This window comes from Gadus morhua, unplaced genomic scaffold, assembly GCF_902167405.1.
Source record: "Gadus morhua unplaced genomic scaffold, gadMor3.0, whole genome shotgun sequence".
In the NCBI taxonomy this organism is placed as follows: Eukaryota; Metazoa; Chordata; class Actinopteri; order Gadiformes; family Gadidae; genus Gadus; species Gadus morhua.
Genome location: NW_021964146.1, coordinates 422620 through 441782, shown reverse-complemented (window position 1 = coordinate 441782; position 19163 = coordinate 422620). Strand labels below are relative to the sequence as shown.

The window sequence follows — 19163 nt, the reverse complement described above, 5'->3', positions numbered from 1 at the left end:
AAGATCACTTTTATGGCTATGTAATTAATCACACTCGTTCTCAGTCATCATGCAGTTCTATTATTACAATTATTAGTAGGCTACTAGTTATAAGACAATCTATTTTGCCCGGGATGACTTAAAACCTTTGTCAAATGATTTGTTCTCTACCATGAGCTCGGGAGATATTTATGAACGGCACACTCACACGTATCACTGAAATGACTTTAATTCTTTAACGTTTTGATGTTGTACGAAGCAAACATCACATCGTCACAGGAAACTCTTTCTTTCATCATAATTTCATTCACCACTAGGTGTCCCTAGCGTACTCATTTGAAGCTTCGAGGTCGAACCACTTTGATGGTTCACCTGGCTGCGAGGCTTTGACGTTTCATGAGGCATCATCTCGCCACCACTATTCTGTTGTTTAAAGGTTGGGTACGCAATTTGCGAAACGCCAGCAGATTTTGAAAATACACAACTCAAATGGTCCTACCCCCTCTCCTTCAACGCTGACTCTGACTCCACCCATTCCAAGTACCTGGACGCGCAATCATGCGCGAGAGCGAGCCAGGCTAGCGTAGGTTTTCGTTTAACAACATGGCACTACATTCAGCTGTAATGGCGCATTTCCACTGCAGGGTGCGGAACGGATCGGATCGCAAAGGTGCGGGTCGGATCGCGTTTCCACCCCCAAAAGTGGGCGTGACCCGGACTTTGCCGTACCCGTTCCGACCCCATTTTAGGGACTCCTCCGTTGCGGTACCCAAAACGAGACCAGACGCCTGAAAGGGTACCCTGGAATTCTAGCTACACCCCCCCTCCGTTGATTGGTCGACAGAATCGTCACTTCCGGGTGACGCGGGGATAAAAACAAACGAACAGTAGCCTCGAGGTATTATTCTTTACAATTAACATGTCGCGTAAAAAGCTTGCTTGGGCGAACAAGGAGGTGGAGACGTTCGTCTGCATTCTTGCGGAGGAAGACGTTGTTTACGATGTTTACGTAGCTGCCGCGGCGATCGACATCCGGCCTACCACAAAGGGTACTGTCGGCGGTGGAAACGCGACCTCGGAACTGAGCTGGGCTATACCGCCCCCTCCCTACCGCCCCTTTGCGATCCGATCCGTTCCGCACCCTGCAGTGGAAACGCGGCATTATAAGTTGCACCCAGTACCACGGGAAGTAGGGGTTTTGGGGGTGCTGCAACACCCCCTGTCCGAGGCCCTGTCTTATCACAGAAAACGATCATTTCTAAAAAACTCCGGCCAAAGTGGAGATTTCTGAAAACGCTGGTTATGTGTTGTCGTGTCAACGGGGAGAAACGGGATTTTAGGTTCTGAAGCGTCACATTATGCACCAGGAAATGCTTAACGTCATGTGAGCGCCCGCTGTACCGTATTGGTCCGAATATAAACACAAACCCCAATGTAAGACGACCTATATTTGGAAAAAAGATTTGAAGACCAGATCTTGTTTTTATGAATAAATTGTATTCATTGAAATAATATACGAAAAAAAAAGGCATAGAATAAAACACTGCATTGCCACTAAACAGTAGTGAAAATAGGCCGTACTGATGTGTACACCAAAGACTATTCCTGACACTCCTCTGCCCCGCTGTGTTCGCTCTGGCTGTGGTCGCTCGGAACAGTTTCGGCCCGTGGCAAAGCGAGTCATCCTCGCTGCTGTCCAAGGCATTTTGAGACGCAGCATTTATTTAATGCTCATATGACCTAGTGCTGAAAAAAGGTTATATGAAAAAGTGTGAGGGTAGCGGTGGTGCGCTAAACTTGTTCTGTGAGCAGCTGGATGTGAACCATGGTGTGAAGGAAGTGAACACAACGATCGATTTTCAACTGTGCGCGCATGCACTGGTGTAATTGAGCTGCGCTGCTATATATCTTTTTTTATCAATGTAACGAGTTGCGAGTCTAGTGCAGGCTGAGTTTTTTTTTTCCAGCACCCCCTGCTGAGAATGCGTTCTCGCGGCTATGGTTGCACCAGATGTTATAAACATTAAACGGTCACATAAATCATTACTATTTTTAGAAAATGTATGTTTGTTTCATATAATTGTATTGGAAGTCCTGGTTTTCACTAGGGTTGCTGCGGTGTGGACATTTTCACAACGAGTAATACACTCGTCTCAACACCGGTATTACCGAGTATAAACGGTATAAACTTTGAGACTAGGTCAACCGCCACACAAGCATCGGTTTTTAGACCCTTCTCGTCCTTCAGTGGCCGCCAACGTTCGAAAGCAGCGCCTAGGATTATTCTTGATTTCAGTTTTTCTCTTTCAGCGTTTTTATTATCAATTACTCTCTGAAAAAGAGTTTTCCTTCTCATTGCTGGTGGTGGTGGTGGTGGTGGGGATGGTGGCGTCTTGTCTGCCATGGAAATTGTCTTCTACTGCTAGGTCCAAATGTGGATTAACTAGTTCCAGTAGCTACCGCAGGATAACAACAAACAGGAGCTTGCTCTGGGTCACGAGCTCTGGGTCACGAGTACTGCATGAAGGGGTCGCGCGCAGGGCGCGGGAGTGCAGTACGACCGTTGATTGACGTACTTACTGTCCAATGCAACGAGGTGGCAATCCAAATGATTGGATGGAGTTTTTCGAGCCCTGCCCGTTCCACAGATGATTGACTTGTTTAATTTTCATGTCAGTACTTCTAACTCAGTGGCTGTAAGCGGGTTATGATAAGGATTTCAAGTAATTTTGCAAAAATGGCCAAAAAAGCGAATTCCGTACCCAACCTTTAAGAAAGAAAAAAGGATTCTTTCTGTGGCGTGTCGATAACTCGGATCTCCAGGTTTCCTTTCGTTATGCTTCCATCACGCTGATTTCAGATTCGCCTGTCATCGTGTGACCGGTGGTCTACAGTGTTTATTAAAGTCTAGACATCTCCGAATGCTTTGCAACCGTTCTCCACGGGAACACGCGTGGGCATTGTTCAGCCCACCTGAACGTGTTCAACTCATACTTACCTGGCAAGGGAGATACCATGATCAAGAAGGTGGTTCACCCACAAGTCTGTAGTCGAGCGTTGTATGGGACACAGTGAATTGCGGACAGAACAAGCAGTCTAACTAAGCCGGCTATGGCTTCATCAAGTCCTCCGGCAGTTGCCATGGCCATCCAACAGAATCGAAGGAATGCAGTGAGATTCAACCTCCTAGAAGACCTCGAAATGGACCGGCTTCAGTTCAGTCGACAAATTCTCCAGAAAGACCTTCAGTTTTCGACCAACGAACTGGATTACGTTTTTGCCTTCCCGGGTAAGAAGATATATGAAGTTGTCTTTACAACAGTGCAGAACTTTGACCTTTGTATGCAACGATTTGATGAGAAGAAGAGATCAGCACCGAGCTTCAAGAAGATCACAATGATACCACTGGCAGAAAGAGATGTAAAGACAGTCCACGTGATTATCCTTTCTGAAAAAGTTAGAAATCAAGACGTGTGGACCTGGTTATCGAGGTTTTGCGATGTCACCAATGGAATGGAGGTTACCGACATCGATGGAGTAAAAACAGGAACCAGACGCTTCCAGGTGCGTTTACGAAGGGATGAGGGAGCAGTCCAACACATCCCCAACACGATCCAGCTGGGAGCATTCCGTGGCTCTGCATTCTACCCTGGCCAACCCAAGCAGTGCAGGAGGTGTGGCAGCCTGGACCATCTTGCAGCCTCCTGTCCAAGCAACAACTGCAAAAGGTGCAAAGCATCAGACCACAACACAGACCAGTGCACAACCCCACTAGAATGCAGCCTGTGTTCTTCAACCAGCCACAGATTCAGGGACTGTCCCAAAGCCTACTCCAACCGAGTGAAGCTCAACACTATCACCAACAACCTCCCGATGAACCAAGGTCTTAACGAGGACCAACCAATACACCAGGTACTGCTCGTTCCCCAAGAACCGGATGCAGCCCCAGATAATGGACCAATATTGGACTGGGCTGCAGACCCCATACCGGATGATAATGTAGGGTCCACTGCCATCGACGCCACCCTTGCCCCAGCGATCGACCACCGGCCTGCACAGCAAGCGGAATCCACCCCCAGGCCAGAACAGGGCATCCAGCGAAGGAAATCTCCGACAACTATCCAGGAAGCAGGTGACACGTTAGAATTCCTGCTGGCTAACCTTCCTGATATAACAGATCCCGAAATGCCCGCTGAGAGGGGGAACCTGCTGTTGGAAGCACTAGAAACTCCTCCGGCTATACCATTGTTTGAAAGCCCACCCGACCAATCAGCACATTCCAAGAAACGTCAGATGAATTCTTCATCATCAGGTGAGCCATCTCTCCTGATGATTCCCACGTATCCCGGAACAAAATGGTCATCGTCCCTTGGAAAAAACCCCTCCTTTCTCGAAGACGAGCAGGTGGAGGCCTTTACTGCTGTCACGCACATCAGGGAAACCCACAATCCGGAGCCTCTAGCTAGACCCAAACGACCAAAAAAGATCAGGAAAGACCAAATATAGCTTTTGCCCCCCGGGCATATATATTGTTATATATTGTTATATATATATATTGTTTAGAGTCCCCACGGAATCAGATGTCCTGTATGGGGTTATAAAGAGTGGGGATTGTAAGGGATGGGAAAGATGGTGGGCCTTGATTAATTGCACAAAAGAGTCGATGTGGAGGTGTCGTAACCGAATGGTGTACAAGAGCCTTTTGTTTTCAGCGGAATCAATCGTTAATTTGAGCATAACCTTGGTAAAGGATTATGTGTGGAGGGACAAGGAACGATATGGAATGGTGGTATGTAAGGAACTCTGGAAAATAGAGAACACTGAGTTATGTAGAATTTTGTGTTAACATTTGAATGTGTTGACCTTGCTGTAAAATGTAACTATTTTTGCTTGTTAACCTTTGAATGTGTTTTGACCTTGAAACCATGTTGTAAAATGTAACTCTGTGCCTGACTTAAATAAACGCCTAAAAATTGAATTGGTTCACCCATAGCTAGGCTCAGCCATTGCACTGAGGCTGTTGCTGACACGTGCGAATTCCCCAAATGTAGGAATCTCGATTGCATAATTTCTGGTAGTGGGGGACTGCGTTCGCGCTCTCCCCTGGTCGTGTTGTTCTAAAGAAATAATAGCTATGTATGATACCACCCTGAGCACGCCCGATCTCGTCTGATCTCGGAGGCTAAGCAGGGTCCGGCCTGGTTAGTACTTGGATGGGTAACCCCCTGGGAATGGCTGATGACCCCCCAAAGTCCCTATCCCTCAACCCAGGGATCGCTCATAAAGGATCGAGAATCAAAACGGACGGCTCCATGTGGTGGCCACCGGTGGGAGGTTTTATTTCCAGAAATATTATGTGCAAGGCCTAGATGATCAAAATCCGTTAGTCTGCTGAATGTTTTGTTTATTATTTTCATACTTTGAGTTGATGTAGCTGATGAGATTCATATTATCAAGTGGAAAAGTGTTTAATTGTTACATTTTTGGGCTGAATTAAGAAAAATAATAAGAATGTATTCAGTGCACTCACTTTGTCTGGATGACAGAGCCATTCACAGAACTCATTATTTTGACCACACAGGGAGTGCAGCCAGCAAAGTGGGGGTGTATTCACACCTCTGGTTGCGGGAGAGAAGACACAAGGACTTCTAATTTCTTTGGTGTGTTTTTTCTTTCCACTACCCCACCCCTTGTGAAAGCCAAGCACACAGAGACTCATTCTTTTACAACTTTTATTTTTCACCCAGAATGGGTTTCATTGAAAAGGCAATGCATATAAAACACAAGTAAACAAGATCTGTTTAATTAAAAGCTCGCCCACCACAACAAGGTACAGATCTACAGGCGAGAACACGAGAGCATGAGACGAGAGACAAACATGTACTACCATTTGCAAACATTTAGTTAAACATGGAGCTGACAGACATGCACACATCAAAAGGAAAGGCACATATAAATAACATTAATAATAATGCAAAAATCTCAACAATTGAAGAACACACACTTGTACTTAAAGGGGTAGTTCGGAATTTTGGACATAGGACCTGATTCCGAAGTGAGCATTGGTATTCTATATCACTGGAGACAGTTTTCAACACATTTCATTCAGTCCTTCCAGTTGCAGAGTTCGCTCATGCTAGGCTAGCGCAAGTCAACGGGCAATGCTAGCCTGCTATTAAAAACAGTCTTACCCACTCCACAGTACACCCGAGGTAAATCAATTATAACGACAGACTATACATCTAAATGTCTGTGTTGATAGAATAACGTTAGAAATAAAACTAACCATGCATCGCATGAATCATCGAGGGACTACTTTCTCAGCAGAAGCGGAATTCTACTATGCGCTGGTTAGGTTTGTAACCGAATCACGACAGAAGAACGTAAACAGAGAAGCGTGGGACAGAAGCGCAATTGAACGACTAGGCAACATGATGGTTCAGTGTGCTTTTAGAAATTGTAGAAATAAACGGTACAGATGGGCACCACAAAGTTTCCACCAATTTCCAGTGCGAGATCCAGAAAGGACTCAACTGTGGCTTGTTGCTGCTGGCTTTGACATCAAAACACCGGCTCGTACATGTACGGTTCGTTGGATACAACAAATTCCTCATAATCGTCTTCAAAAGCAGATGCATCGCTAACTCCTCCAAACGTGGCCATATCTTGTTAATTTAATACGCTTGTAGAATTCCTTCGTTCACTGTACTCTGCGTTTGTAGCAATGACAGCGGCAGGTAACCTAGGTATCAGTCCGCCGCTGCCGTAGCCTACGTACAGGAATATAAACACTGCTGCTGAGACCCCGCAATTCCCTCAAAATGCAATGCAATGCAAGGTTGGTTTTATTTCTAACATTATTCTATAAACAGACATTTAGATGTATAGTCTGTCGTTATAATTGATTTACCTCGGGTGTACTGTGGAGTGGGTAAGACTGTTTTTAATTGCAGGCTAGCATTGCCCGTTGACTTGCGCTAGCCTAGCACGAGCGAACTCTGCAACTAGAAGGACTGAATGAAATGTGTTGAAAACTGTCTCCAGTGATATAGAATACCAATGCTCACTTCGGAATCAGGCCCTATGTCAAAAATTCCGAACTACCCCTTTAAGATACAACTCAACAATTGGCTTGTACAGGCTAAAGTGCAATAATGAACATGATTATCCAAAAACTCAGGTGACCAATCAACAAATAAAGGCTCAAGCTGTTCCTCCCTTTTGTGTTTTTTTGTGTTTTCTTTAGCAAACTTTTGTTAAAACTGAAGCAGACAAATACATACAAACATCACAAACACATGAAGCTGACAAAGACAAACAACATGCATGACAAAAACACAGATTATCTGAACATGAACAACCACTAAAGGGTATGTAAACTGATTGTGTTAGATTGGAACTGATTAAGGTTAAAAAGATTGGCCTTGATATTGAAAATAGACCAGAATGGATACTACAAAGTTTTTTATAAGTTTTTTTGCATTTTTTTTGACGATATAAATAAATAGATAGTGCTTGCTGAAGCACTTTAAAGGTTGTATAGGTGATTTGCTTTTTTGGCCATTTTTGCAAAATTACTTGAAATCCTTATCATAACCCGCTTACAGCCACTGAGTTAGAAGTACTGACATGAAAATTAAACAAGTCAATCATCTGTGGAACGGGCAGGGCTCGAAAAACTCCAGCCAATCATTTCCATTGCCACCGAGTTGCATTGGACAGTAAGTACGTCAATCAAACGGTCGTACTGCACTCCCCCTCCCCCGCGCGCGACCCCTTCGTGCAGTACTCGTGACCCAGAGCAAGCTCCTGTTTGTTGTTATCCTGCGGTAGCTACTGGAACTAGTTAATCCACATTTGGACCTAGCAGTAGAAGACAATTTCCATGGCAGACAAGACGCCACCATCCCCACCACCACCACCACCACCACCACCACCAGCAAAGAGAAGGAAAACTCTTTTTCAGAGAGTAATTGATAATAAAAACGCTGAAAGAGAAAAACTGAAATCAAGAATAATCCTAGGCGCTGCTTTCGAACGTTGGCGGCAACTGAAGGACGAGAATGGTCTAAAAACCGATGCTTGTGTGGCGGTTGACCTAGTTTCAAAGTTTATACCGTTTATACTCGGTAATACCGGTGTGGAGACGAGTGTATTACTCGGTGTGAAAATGTCCACACCGCGGCAACCCTAGTGAAAACCAGGACTTCCAATACAAGTATATGAAACAAACATACATTTTCTAAAAATAGTGATGATTTATGTGACCGTTTAATGTTTATAACATCTGGTCCAACCATTGCAGCGAGAACGTATTCTCAGCAGGGGGTGCTGGGAAAAAAAAAAACTCAGCCTGCACTAGACTCGCAACTCGTTACATTGATAAAAAAAGATGTATAGCAGCGCAGCTCAATTACACCAGTGCATGCGCGGACAGTTGAAAATCGATCGTTCACATCCAGCTGCTCACAGAACAAGTTTAGCGCACCACCGCTACCCTCACACTTTTTCATATAACCTTTTTTCAGCACTAGGTCACATGAGCATTAAATAAATGCTGCGTCTCAAAATGCCTTGGACAGCAGCGAGGATGACTCGCTTTGCCACGGGCCGAAACAGTTCGGAGCGATGCACAGCCAGAGCGAACACAGCGGGGCAGAGGAGTGTCAGGAATAGTCTTTGGTGTACACATCAGTACGGCCTATTTGCACTACTGTTTAGTGGCAATGCAGTGTTTTATTCGATGCCTTTTTATTTTCGTATATTATTTCAATGAATACAATTTATTTATTCATAAAAAACGGATCTGGTCTTCAAATCTTTTTTCCAAATATAGGTCGTCTTACAATGGGGTTTGTGTTTATATTCGGACCAATACGGTACAGCGGGCGCTCACATGACGTTAAGCATTTCCTGGTGCATAATGTGACGCTTCAGAACCTAAAATCCCGTTTCTCCCCGTTGACACGACAACACATAACCGGCGTTTTCAGAAATCTCCACTTTGGCCGGAGTTTTTAGAAATGATCGTTTTCTGTGATAAGACAGGGCCTCGGACAGGGGGTGTTGCAGCACCCCCAGCACTCCTACTTCCCACGGTACTGGGTGCAACTTACAGCTGAATGTAGTGCCATGTTGTTAAACGAAAACCTACGCTAGCCTGGCTCGCTCTCGCGCATCTCTGTTCGCGCTCGTGCATGATTGCGCGTCCAGGTACTTGGAATGGGTGGAGTCAGAGTCAGCGTTGAAGGAGAGGGGGTAGGACCATTTGAGTTGTGTATTTTCAAAATCTGCTGGCGTTTCGCAAATCACCTACCCAACCTTTAATAACCCACACAAAGACAGAGACAAACACACACAAACAAGCCTCTTTCTCTCTCTTACAGATGGCACAGGAACAGTGGCATCACAGAGGTAAGTTATTCACACACACACACACACACACACACACACACACACACACACACAGTCCTCCTTTCCAACTCTGCATCCACGACACTCTTAAAGAGTTCAAAGTTGTCATACACCACATTGTCGAAGCCAGGGGTAGTGGACTTCCTAGTGGATGGACAGTAGGAAAACATTTTCTGAATGCTTCCAGCCACTTTGCCCTTGAAAGGGTTGTACCTCTTCCACTGTCCACCACAGTTTGGCATGTGGCAAGCCCCACATGGCCTTGAGGACTTGTTAGGCATGAATGCCTTCACTGTTGGTGCAGGAGGGACAAAGCTCTGGCTGCAGGATGTCCCACGAAACAGGACGGAGGGCGCCTGTGGCTGTGCGGGGAAGACCTGCAGTATGGGTGCTGCCGACACAGGGGGTGGGCCGTAGGTCAACGCAGCGGGTGGCCTCGGCTGGAGGTGGGTAGGCGCAGAAGGCCTCGGCAGAATGGGGGTGAGCGCAGCAGGCTTCGGCCGGGTGGAGGACGACAACCCAGTGGGCTGAACGGGTCGGTTCGCGGGAGTCACAGGCTGTGGCTCATCAACAAATAATCTGGAAACATAAAATACACATGTGATCAGTATTGATATGACGTGTGTGCTATTTGCTTTCCACAGCCAACAGGTGAAACAAAGTGCTTATGACAACTTACCTCCGCTTCTCACCACGTCTCTTTCCAGCCTCGTGATGGATGAGCCGGTACTGGACCTGAGGCCGGTCTGGCGGAGGGAGGGATGTTGGCAGCGCAGGAGCCTCCGGGAACGGTGCGTCCGACAGCACTTTCAGGTGAGGAGTCACCTTGTGGCCGAAGGAGCAGTCGCTCCTTCTGCCACTTCAGCAGCTCCTTCTGCTCTCCCTGCTGGCAGTACTGGAACAGCAGCCACACCAGCCAGCCGACATCATTCTCCACAAGCCACCTGAAGGTCTGACCGGCGTACTACCCGAACGTGATGACCAGCTGACCTTTCCACAGCTCAGCCCCCGACCTCTTGGCAGCGCCTCTGCTGTCTTGAGATCCAGCCATTTAGGGTCAACAACAGTGCTGCTGCGGGCCTCTGCCACAGACCTTGCTGCCTCTGTACAGTACAGCCTGGCCTCTCCTTGCCGGTACAAAATGATGTTGGGGTACTGGTGTAGCTGTTGATGGCTGACCAGCGATGGTTTAGTGGCCAAGCTCTTCCCACAGACATCACAGGTAAAGGTCTCCCTGGCGATGGCATGGATCTGGAATAACACTACTGTTTACCAGGTATGCAGCGCATCCCATGCAACAAGAGATTAACACGGTCGCCAAATTGCTTTATGTTACTCTTACTCTCGCATCAGCTGTTGTCTAAACAGTCACATTTACCCAAATCAACACATATCCATATCAAATTGTCCAAGAAAACGTTGATTGTCGCCGAAAAGCAACAAGTTTGCAGGTATGCGACGTATGCCCTTACTCATTGTAAACAGTGTCATTGTTAGCCGCGCCTAGCTATCGTTACAAAACACACATTAATCAGCTTATTATTTCAACGACCCCTGGGTACATATAGTCATGCCATACACCGTTGGAAAGCTTAGATTACCACGATTAAAAGGAGACCACCCACGAGTAATATAGTTGCTCGGAGACAAAACGGCGATAGGTTGACTGAAGTCCACCCAGCAGCTAAAAACGCACCCTCTACGTCTTCCCTTTATACACAACGACCATGTTATGACACGGTCGAAATCTTTTCTCTTTCTACAAAATCGAAACAGCTTAATACAAACCTTAAAAAAAGGTCTAATTATTAACTAGCAAACGGTGAAGGGGATACAATTTACCTGAGTGAAACCACGTGCTGTAAGCCATTTTCTTTTTCAACTCGAGCTCATTGGCTGCAATAGAGTTCCGGGTGTTGACGTTGTTGGGGCGGGGAAATCGTGGGCACCACCATTTTGGCAGTATTCGATAGTATTGTTGGTTTATTTATTTTTTAACATTTTTTTGGTGAAGCACTGCTTCACCTGTAGTCTTATAGAAGCCTCCACTGCTCCAAACTCTATTTGTGAAACATGCAGACGGCCTAGTGACACTGCCAGCAGGCAGCAGCAAAGAGATGTAGCGACCTCGGTTTATTTCTTCAGCTTTCACATACACACAAACACGCACACAGGGTGCTTGGTCATTCTTTTTATTTTTTTTTCGTTGTCTGTTAAACCGCCACGTGGAGCGACGTGTCTGGGAACCTCGCCTCTTGGTCTGAGCATGTGTGGCCATCGCTTCTCGGCCTTTTGGCTAAGACAGTGATCCCCTCTGTTGTCTGTTTATATATTGCCTATTTAGTGGCAATTATATAGCAGGTTAGGAGGATATTGCACCATCTTTTTGGGAGGTTGGGGTCAATTACCAGTTGCTGATACCCTTTACCAAGAAGACCATTGTCCAGTTCGTTTAAACGATAAGGTAAGTGGATTTTATTATTTTATTGTTGCCTGTATTACTTTGTTTGCTGACTGTTTTATTGCTTTTATCCTCTTAAATATTTAAGAGTGTGGTGTCTCCATCATGTCGGTTAACCCCTCCGGCATGAGGAGGCACCACAGTGTCCGTTTTAAATTTAAATCAATGAATGGAATTTTAATTCAGATGTCCCGGCTTGATTTTTCAAGGAAGCACATCCAAGGAATCCTGCAGTTTACAGCAAACGATTTGAATTGTATTCTTGCTCTGCCCTTTAACAAAGGATTCGATGTTAGCTTCGCAGCCGCAACAACCCTCAAAGAATTTTGGACACGCTACGACACGGTAAAAGACCAGTTCTCAGCATTTGAAGTGGAGAGACTAAATGATGATTCCATTAAAACCGTAATCGTCAGGATGTTCAATGAAACTGTAAATGCTGATGATATTTGTATATGGCTGGCAAGATACTGCACTGTGAGGGCCCAGGCCACCTGGAACTGTTCATGGAGGGTCCCCATACAACAATGGCGGGACCCACATGGCTTCCAGGGCCTGAAACATCTCCCATCCATGATGGCCCTTGGAGAGAACAGGGGCTACATTCACTACCAGGGACAGCCCAAGCTCTGCCGCAAGTGTGGCGAGCAAGGGCACCTGGCGGAAGCGTGTACCAAGGTTGTTTGCGGCAAATGTAGAGAAATTGGACACTCTTTTGAAGAATGTACCAATGGCAGGAAGTGCAACCTCTGTGGAGACTCAAACCATCTCTTCAGAGATTGCCCGAAATCTTTTGCTAACAAAGTAAAACAAAATGCAAGGAAATTGGCAGACGGGGGAGCACAAACAATTGAAGACGCCAGGGTGGAAAAAATTACTCTGATTGGGGGAGAGGGGGAGGGGCCTGAGGTTGCCCCACCTAGTGGTGAGGTGAAAGAGGGTGGTGGGGCCCAGGCAGCCGGTGGAGCTGAGATGGACTCCACTTCAGACTCTGAGGAAACCGGGAGCCTCGAAACAGTCGGCCGGTCGGAAGAGTCTGAAGTGGAGTCCAGTGAAGCATCCCTCCCAGGAGCCCAGCCAGGTAAGAGAGCAGTGTCGGAGATGTCCTTGGAAACCAACGGAGCCTTAGAGAAAAGGGGAAGAACTGGCTCCTCAAACAGTCCATCTGTCGAGGAGTCCAGAGTCTTCCCGAACCACCCCCCCAACACTCTCTCCTTTTTAAATATGGCACTACCAGTGATGTTGCTAGGTACGCGTCCTGCGTCCCTGACGCATTAAAATCTGAAAGGACGCACTAAACTCACTATCCATGCGTCCCGGGGACGCATCTCATTTTCCCCATGAAAAACGATACATAGTGAACATTAAACAACTCGTGTTTAATCACAGTAACTGGCCAAAGAAACCTTCTTGTGAGCAGATCGGACAAGCGCTGTTTCAACCCTCTGCGCATCTACTCGGCGCAGACGTGATCCCCTGTACAAAGTATCGCGACATGCTAATTTAGCCGCTACCAAAACAACTAGCTCGTCACCGCTGATTTCATTTCAACAATTAAAAATACGAACTTCATAGTAAATAAACCCACGTTTCCACTGCTCGATGCTGTGCTCATTCGTGTCGAATGAGCAAATCAAACAGGATTTTTTTGCAATCCTTCTGATTGAATATATGTACATTTATGACAAAATCGTGAGGACTAGGCTTGTGACACACACCCACACACACACAAATGTGGCGCTCGCGCGGTAATAGCTCATTGGCGCCACCTAGTGATCATTATGTGCAAATGCACAGCCTCTCATTAAAATTACTTAGGGGTGATTTGACCCCTCTTGCGGCGCTAGGAATAAGTAAAAATGGCCCGGCGTTTCTAGTGTTAAACATGAACGGTTGAGTACTCCAGCTCTAACCATATCATACCACCATCAAGGAGTTTAACACTATTAATTTAATTTAAGAAATAGAATAATAATAAAAAAGAAACACATTTTTTAAACTGGGGAGTCGGGACCCATTGAATTTCTCAGGGACCCACCCAACTCGCCACCTGTGGGTCCCGGGGACTCACTACATTGAAAACCTATCAACATCACTGCACTACAGTCAACCCCAAAGGACTCTGTTTTAAACCATGCTCGAGTCTGGGAGGGGAATGAAGGGGACGAAATTACCCCAGACCGTTTTTAGTCTTTTAATGCATAGCTGTCTTTTAAATACCATACTCATGATCCTCACCTTTTCTACACTCAATGTGAGAAGTGTGAAATCAAGAGTTAGAGCTCAGACGATTTTATCCTTTCTAAATAATTTTAAGTCAGATGTGTTTTTATTACAAGAATGTGCATTGCCCTTTTTAAAAAACTACAGGATATGGGAGGAGAAATGGCCACACAAATCTCTATGGAGCGGTTCAAATGAGAACAGAAATGACGGCGTGGCCATTTTAATCAAGAACCCCTCAATTCTGGTGAAGGGCAGCACTGTGGTGAGACGGAAGGGCACTTTTAGCACACTTGACTTTTATGGGAAGGGATTTTAATCTCTTAAACATCTATGGTTTTAACAACAAAAATGACAGACATGACCTTTTAGAAAACTTGCAGCCCCACATGCTAGGCCGAACGCCATTAGTTTTAGGGGGAGATTTTAATTGTATTTTAAATAGAAGTGATAGGAGAGGGGCAGGGGATGATTTTAAAGTGGACAAGACGTCGGTTTTATTGCAGGGATTATACAGGGATTTTAAACTAAAAGACTGTTTTAAAACCTTGCATCCAAGAGAGGAGGGCTTCACCTGGTTCAGTAGTGACGGTTCCAGAGCCTCTCGCATTGACTATATTTTTACCAGAGACTGCCCGCCAACCGATGCTAGATTAACCCCTGTTTTCTTCTCAGATCACGCTATGCTATCCTGCACCCTTTCACTCTCTTCAGGTGTGACTAAAGGTAGTGGTCTGTGGAAACTGAATTGCTCCCTGCTAGAAGATAAGGATTTAGCCAGCCAGTACAGGGAGCAATTCAGTCAATGGCAGACCCTCCAAGACCTGCACGAAACACATGCACTTTGGTGGGAAATGGTGAAGGGAAAGACACAGACTTTTTTAAAAAAGGCAGGGAAAAACAAAAAAAACAAGGAAAATAGATGCATGGTGGGGCTGCAGAAAAGACTACAACGGTATTTTAAATTAACACAACAAGGTTTTGATTTTAACCAAGAAATTAGATTAGTTAAAAACCAAATGTTGATTTTATCGGAAATCACAAGCAAAGGAATTATAGTCAGAAGCAAAGAACGACACATGGAAGAAGGAGAAAAAATGCACTAGATACTTTTTTAAGAAAATCATTAACAGTGGGGAGGGTATTTTTAAACTAAAAAAAACAAATGGGGAACAAACCAATAGTGACAAAGAAATAATGGAGGAAATAGAACTTCACAAATGTTTGTCGAGTTTTAGGGGGGGAAAGTCGCCGGGGGAAGATGGGCTTCCACTTGAATTTTATCTGACCTTCTGGGACATTTTAGCACCTGACCTACTGACGGTTTTTACCGACTTTCAAAGACTAGACCGACTACCAGACAGTTTTAGATCAGGGATAGTAAAACTACTTTACAAAAAGGAGGACAAGACTGACCTGAAGAACTGGCGACCAATAACCCTTTTAAACGTTGACTGTAAACTTTTTAGCAAACTTTTAGCAAACAGAATGTCCGTGGTTTTAGGGGAGGTAATCCACCCGGATCAAACCTGTGGCATATCGGGGAGGAAGATCACCGACAGCCTCGTACTGATTAGAGACACCATCTGTTATGCGAGAGACAGAAACATCAGACTAGTAGTCCTAAATTTAGATTTTGAAAAAGCATTTGATCGGGTCTCGCACCAGCACCTATTCCAGGTACTGCAAAAAATGGGTTTCCCAGAGAGGTATATAGAGTGGGTGGGATTGCTGTATAGGGACATCACCAGCAAATTTCTTGCTAACGGGCAACTCACAAAAGCAGTAGATTTGCACTGCGGGCTCCGTCAGGGTTGTCCGTTATCTGCCCTCCTCTATGTGGCATGCACATAGAGGAGGGCTGTTTTTAATAGCAGGCTAGCATTGCCCGTTGACTTGCGCTAGCCTAGCACGAGCGAACTCTGCAACTAGAAGGACTGAATGAAATGTGTTAAACTGTCTCCAGTGATATAGAATACCAATGCTCACTTCGGAATCAGGCCCTATGTCCAAAATTCCGAACTACCCCTTTAAGATACAAGTCAACAATTGGCTTGTACAGGCTAAAGTGCAATAATGAACATGATTATCCAAAGACTCAGGTGACCAATCAACAAATAAAGGCTCAAGCTGTTCCTCCCTTTTGTGTTTTTTTGTGTTTTCTTTAGCAAACTTTTGTTAAAACTGAAGAAGACAAATACATACAAACATCACAAACACATGAAGCTGACAAAGACAAACAACATGCATGACAAAAACACAGATTATCTGAACATGAACAACCACTAAAGGGTATGTAAACTGATTGTGTTAGAATGGAACTGATTAAGGTTAAAAAGATTGGCCTTGATATTGAAAATAGACCAGAATGGATACTACAAAGTTTTTTATAAGTTTTTTTGCATTTTTTTGAACGATATAAATAAATAGATAGTGCTTGCTGAAGCACTTTAATAACCCACACAAAGACAGAGACAAACACACACAAACAAGCCTCTTTCTCTCTCTTACAGATGGCACAGGAACAGTGGCATCACAGAGGTAAGTTATTCACACACACACACACACACACACACACAGTCCTCCTTTCCAACTCTGCATCCACGACACTCTTAAAAAGTTCAAAGTTGTCATACACCACATTGTCGAAGCCAGGGGTAGTGGACTTCCTAGTGGATGGACAGTAGGAAAACATTTTCTGAATGCTTCCAGCCACTTTGTCCTTGAAAGGGTTGTACCTCTTCCACTGTCCACCACAGTTTGGCATGTGGCAAGCCCCACATGGCCTTGAGGACTTGTTAGGCATGAATGCCTTGACTGTTGGTGCAGGAGGGACAAAGCTCTGGCTGCAGGATGTCCCACGAAACAGGACGGAGGGCGCCTGTGGCTGTGCGGGGAAGACCTGCAGTATGGGTGCTGCCGACACAGGGGGTGGGCCGTAGGTCAACGCAGCGGGTGGCCTCGGCTGGAGGTGGGTGGGCGCAGAAGGCCTCGGCAGAATGGGGGTGAGCGCAGCAGGCTTCGGCCGGGTGGAGGACGACAACCCAGTGGGCTGAACGGGTCGGTTCGCGGGAGTCACAGGCTGTGGCTCATCAACAAATAATCTGGAAACATAAAATACACATGTGATCAGTATTGATATGACGTGTGTGCTATTTGCTTTCCACAGCCAACAGGTGAAACAAAGTGCTTATGACAACTTACCTCCGCTTCTCACCACGTCTCTTTCCAGCCTCGTGATGGATGAGCCGGTACTGGACCTGAGGCCGGTCTGGCGGAGGGAGGGATGTTGGCAGCGCAGGAGCCTCCGGGAACGGTGCGTCCGACAGCACTTTCAGGTGAGGAGTCACCTTGTGGCCGAAGGAGCAGTCGCTCCTTCTGCCACTTCAGCAGCTCCTTCTGCTCTCCCTGCTGGCAGTACTGGAACAGCAGCCACACCAGCCAGCCGACATCATTCTCCACAAGCCACCTGAAGGTCTGACCGGCGTACTACCCGAACGTGATGACCAGCTGACCTTTCCACAGCTCAGCCCCCGACCTCTTGGCAGCCGCCTCTGCTGTCTTGAGATCCAGCCATTTAGGGTCAACAACAGTGCTGCTGCGGGCCTCTGCCACAGACCTTGCTGCCTCTGTACAGTACAGCCTGGCCTCTCCTTGCCGGTACAAAATGATGTTGGGGTACTGGTGTAGCTGTTGATGGCTGACCAGCGATGGTTTAGTGGCCAAGCTCTTCCCGCAGACATCACAGGTAAAGGTCTCCCTGGCGATGGCATGGATCTGGAATAACACTACTGTTTACCAGGTATGCAGCGCATCCCATGCAACAAGAGATTAACACGGTCGCCAAATTGCTTTATGTTACACTTACTCTCGCATCAGCTGTTGTCTAAACAGTCACATTTACCCAAATCAACACATATCCACATCAAATTGTCCAAGAAAACGTTTGCAGGTATGCGACGTATGCCCTTACTCATTGTAAACAGTGTCGTTAGCCGCGCCTAGCTATCGTTACAAAACACACATTAATCAGCTTATTATTTAAACGACCCCTGGGTACATATAGTCATGCCATACACCGTTGGAAAGCTTAGATTACCCCGATTAAAAGGAGACCACCCACGAGTAATATGGTTGCTCGCAGACAAAACGGCGATAGGTTGACTGAAGTCTACCCAGCAGCTAAAAACGCACCCTCTACGTCTTCCCTTTATACACAACGACCGTGTTATGACAAGGTCGAAATCTTTTCTCTTTCTACAAAATCGAAACAGCTTAATACAAACCTTAAAAAAAAGGTCGAATTATTAACTAGCAAACGGTGAAGGGGATACAATTTACCTGAGTGAAACCACGTGCTGTAAGCTATTTTCTTTTTCAACTCGAGCTCATTGGCTGCAATAGAGTTCCGGGTGTTGACGTTGTTGGGGCGGGGAAATCGTGGGCACCACCATTTTGGCAGTATTCGATAGTATTGTTGGTTTATTTATTTTTTAACATTTTTTTGGTGAAGCACTGCTTCACCTGTAGTCTTATAGAAGCCTCCACTGCTCCAAACTCTATTTGTGAAACATGCAGACGGCCTAGTGACACTGCCAGCAGGCAGCAGCAAAGAGATGTAGCGACCTCGGTTTATTTCTTCAGCTTTCACATACACACAAACACGCACACAGGGTGCTTGGTCATTCTTTTGTTTTGTTTTTTCGTTGTCTGTTAAACCGCCACGTGGGGCGACGTGTCTGGGAACCTCGCCTCTTGGTCTGAGCATGTGTGGCCATCGCTTCTCGGCCTTTTGGCTAAGATCAAGTGTAGTATCTGTTCTTATCAGTTTAATATCTGATACGTCCCCTACCCGGGGACCATATATTAAATTGATTTTTGGAACTGGGAGATGGAAAAGGGGCTTGCCCCGTCCACTCCACGCATCGACCTGGTATTGCAGTACCTCCAGGACCGGTGCACCCCTCTCTCACTGTGAAAAACAAAACTAAACTCCTCCTGAGAGTACACCCGTCCGCCTGTAGACAATAAAGTGTCATTTACAATTCATAAACGCACTGTTTACAATTATTCCAACGATATTCTG

The 19163-nt window shown here is 45.8% G+C and overlaps 3 long non-coding RNA genes, 1 other non-coding gene and 1 pseudogene across 4 annotated transcripts; 3 read left to right on the top strand and 2 right to left on the bottom strand.

Moving 5' to 3' along the window:
* The first annotated feature begins 4949 nt into the window (after positions 1 to 4949).
* On the top strand, positions 4950 to 5085 carry LOC115539256 (uncharacterized; annotated as a pseudogene).
* A 4504-nt stretch (positions 5086 to 9589) lies between these two features.
* On the bottom strand, positions 9590 to 10746 carry LOC115539237 (uncharacterized). Its single transcript, XR_003975774.1, has 2 exons — positions 10073 to 10746; positions 9590 to 9972 (listed from the first exon to the last, which is right to left on the bottom strand). It is a non-coding gene; the product is annotated as an uncharacterized LOC115539237 (long non-coding RNA).
* Positions 10747 to 10798: 52 nt separating this feature from the next.
* Positions 10799 to 19039, top strand: LOC115539236 (uncharacterized). Its single transcript, XR_003975773.1, has 2 exons — positions 10799 to 10844; positions 18030 to 19039. It is a non-coding gene; the product is annotated as an uncharacterized LOC115539236 (long non-coding RNA).
* On the bottom strand, positions 16679 to 18501 carry LOC115539235 (uncharacterized). The gene is made up of 3 exons (XR_003975772.1): positions 18419 to 18501; positions 17282 to 17854; positions 16679 to 17181 (listed from the first exon to the last, which is right to left on the bottom strand). It is a non-coding gene; the product is annotated as an uncharacterized LOC115539235 (long non-coding RNA).
* Positions 18854 to 19044, top strand: LOC115539259 (U2 spliceosomal RNA). Its single transcript, XR_003975785.1, has one exon. It is a non-coding gene; the product is annotated as a U2 spliceosomal RNA (small nuclear RNA).
* The last annotated feature ends 119 nt before the right edge of the window (positions 19045 to 19163 follow it).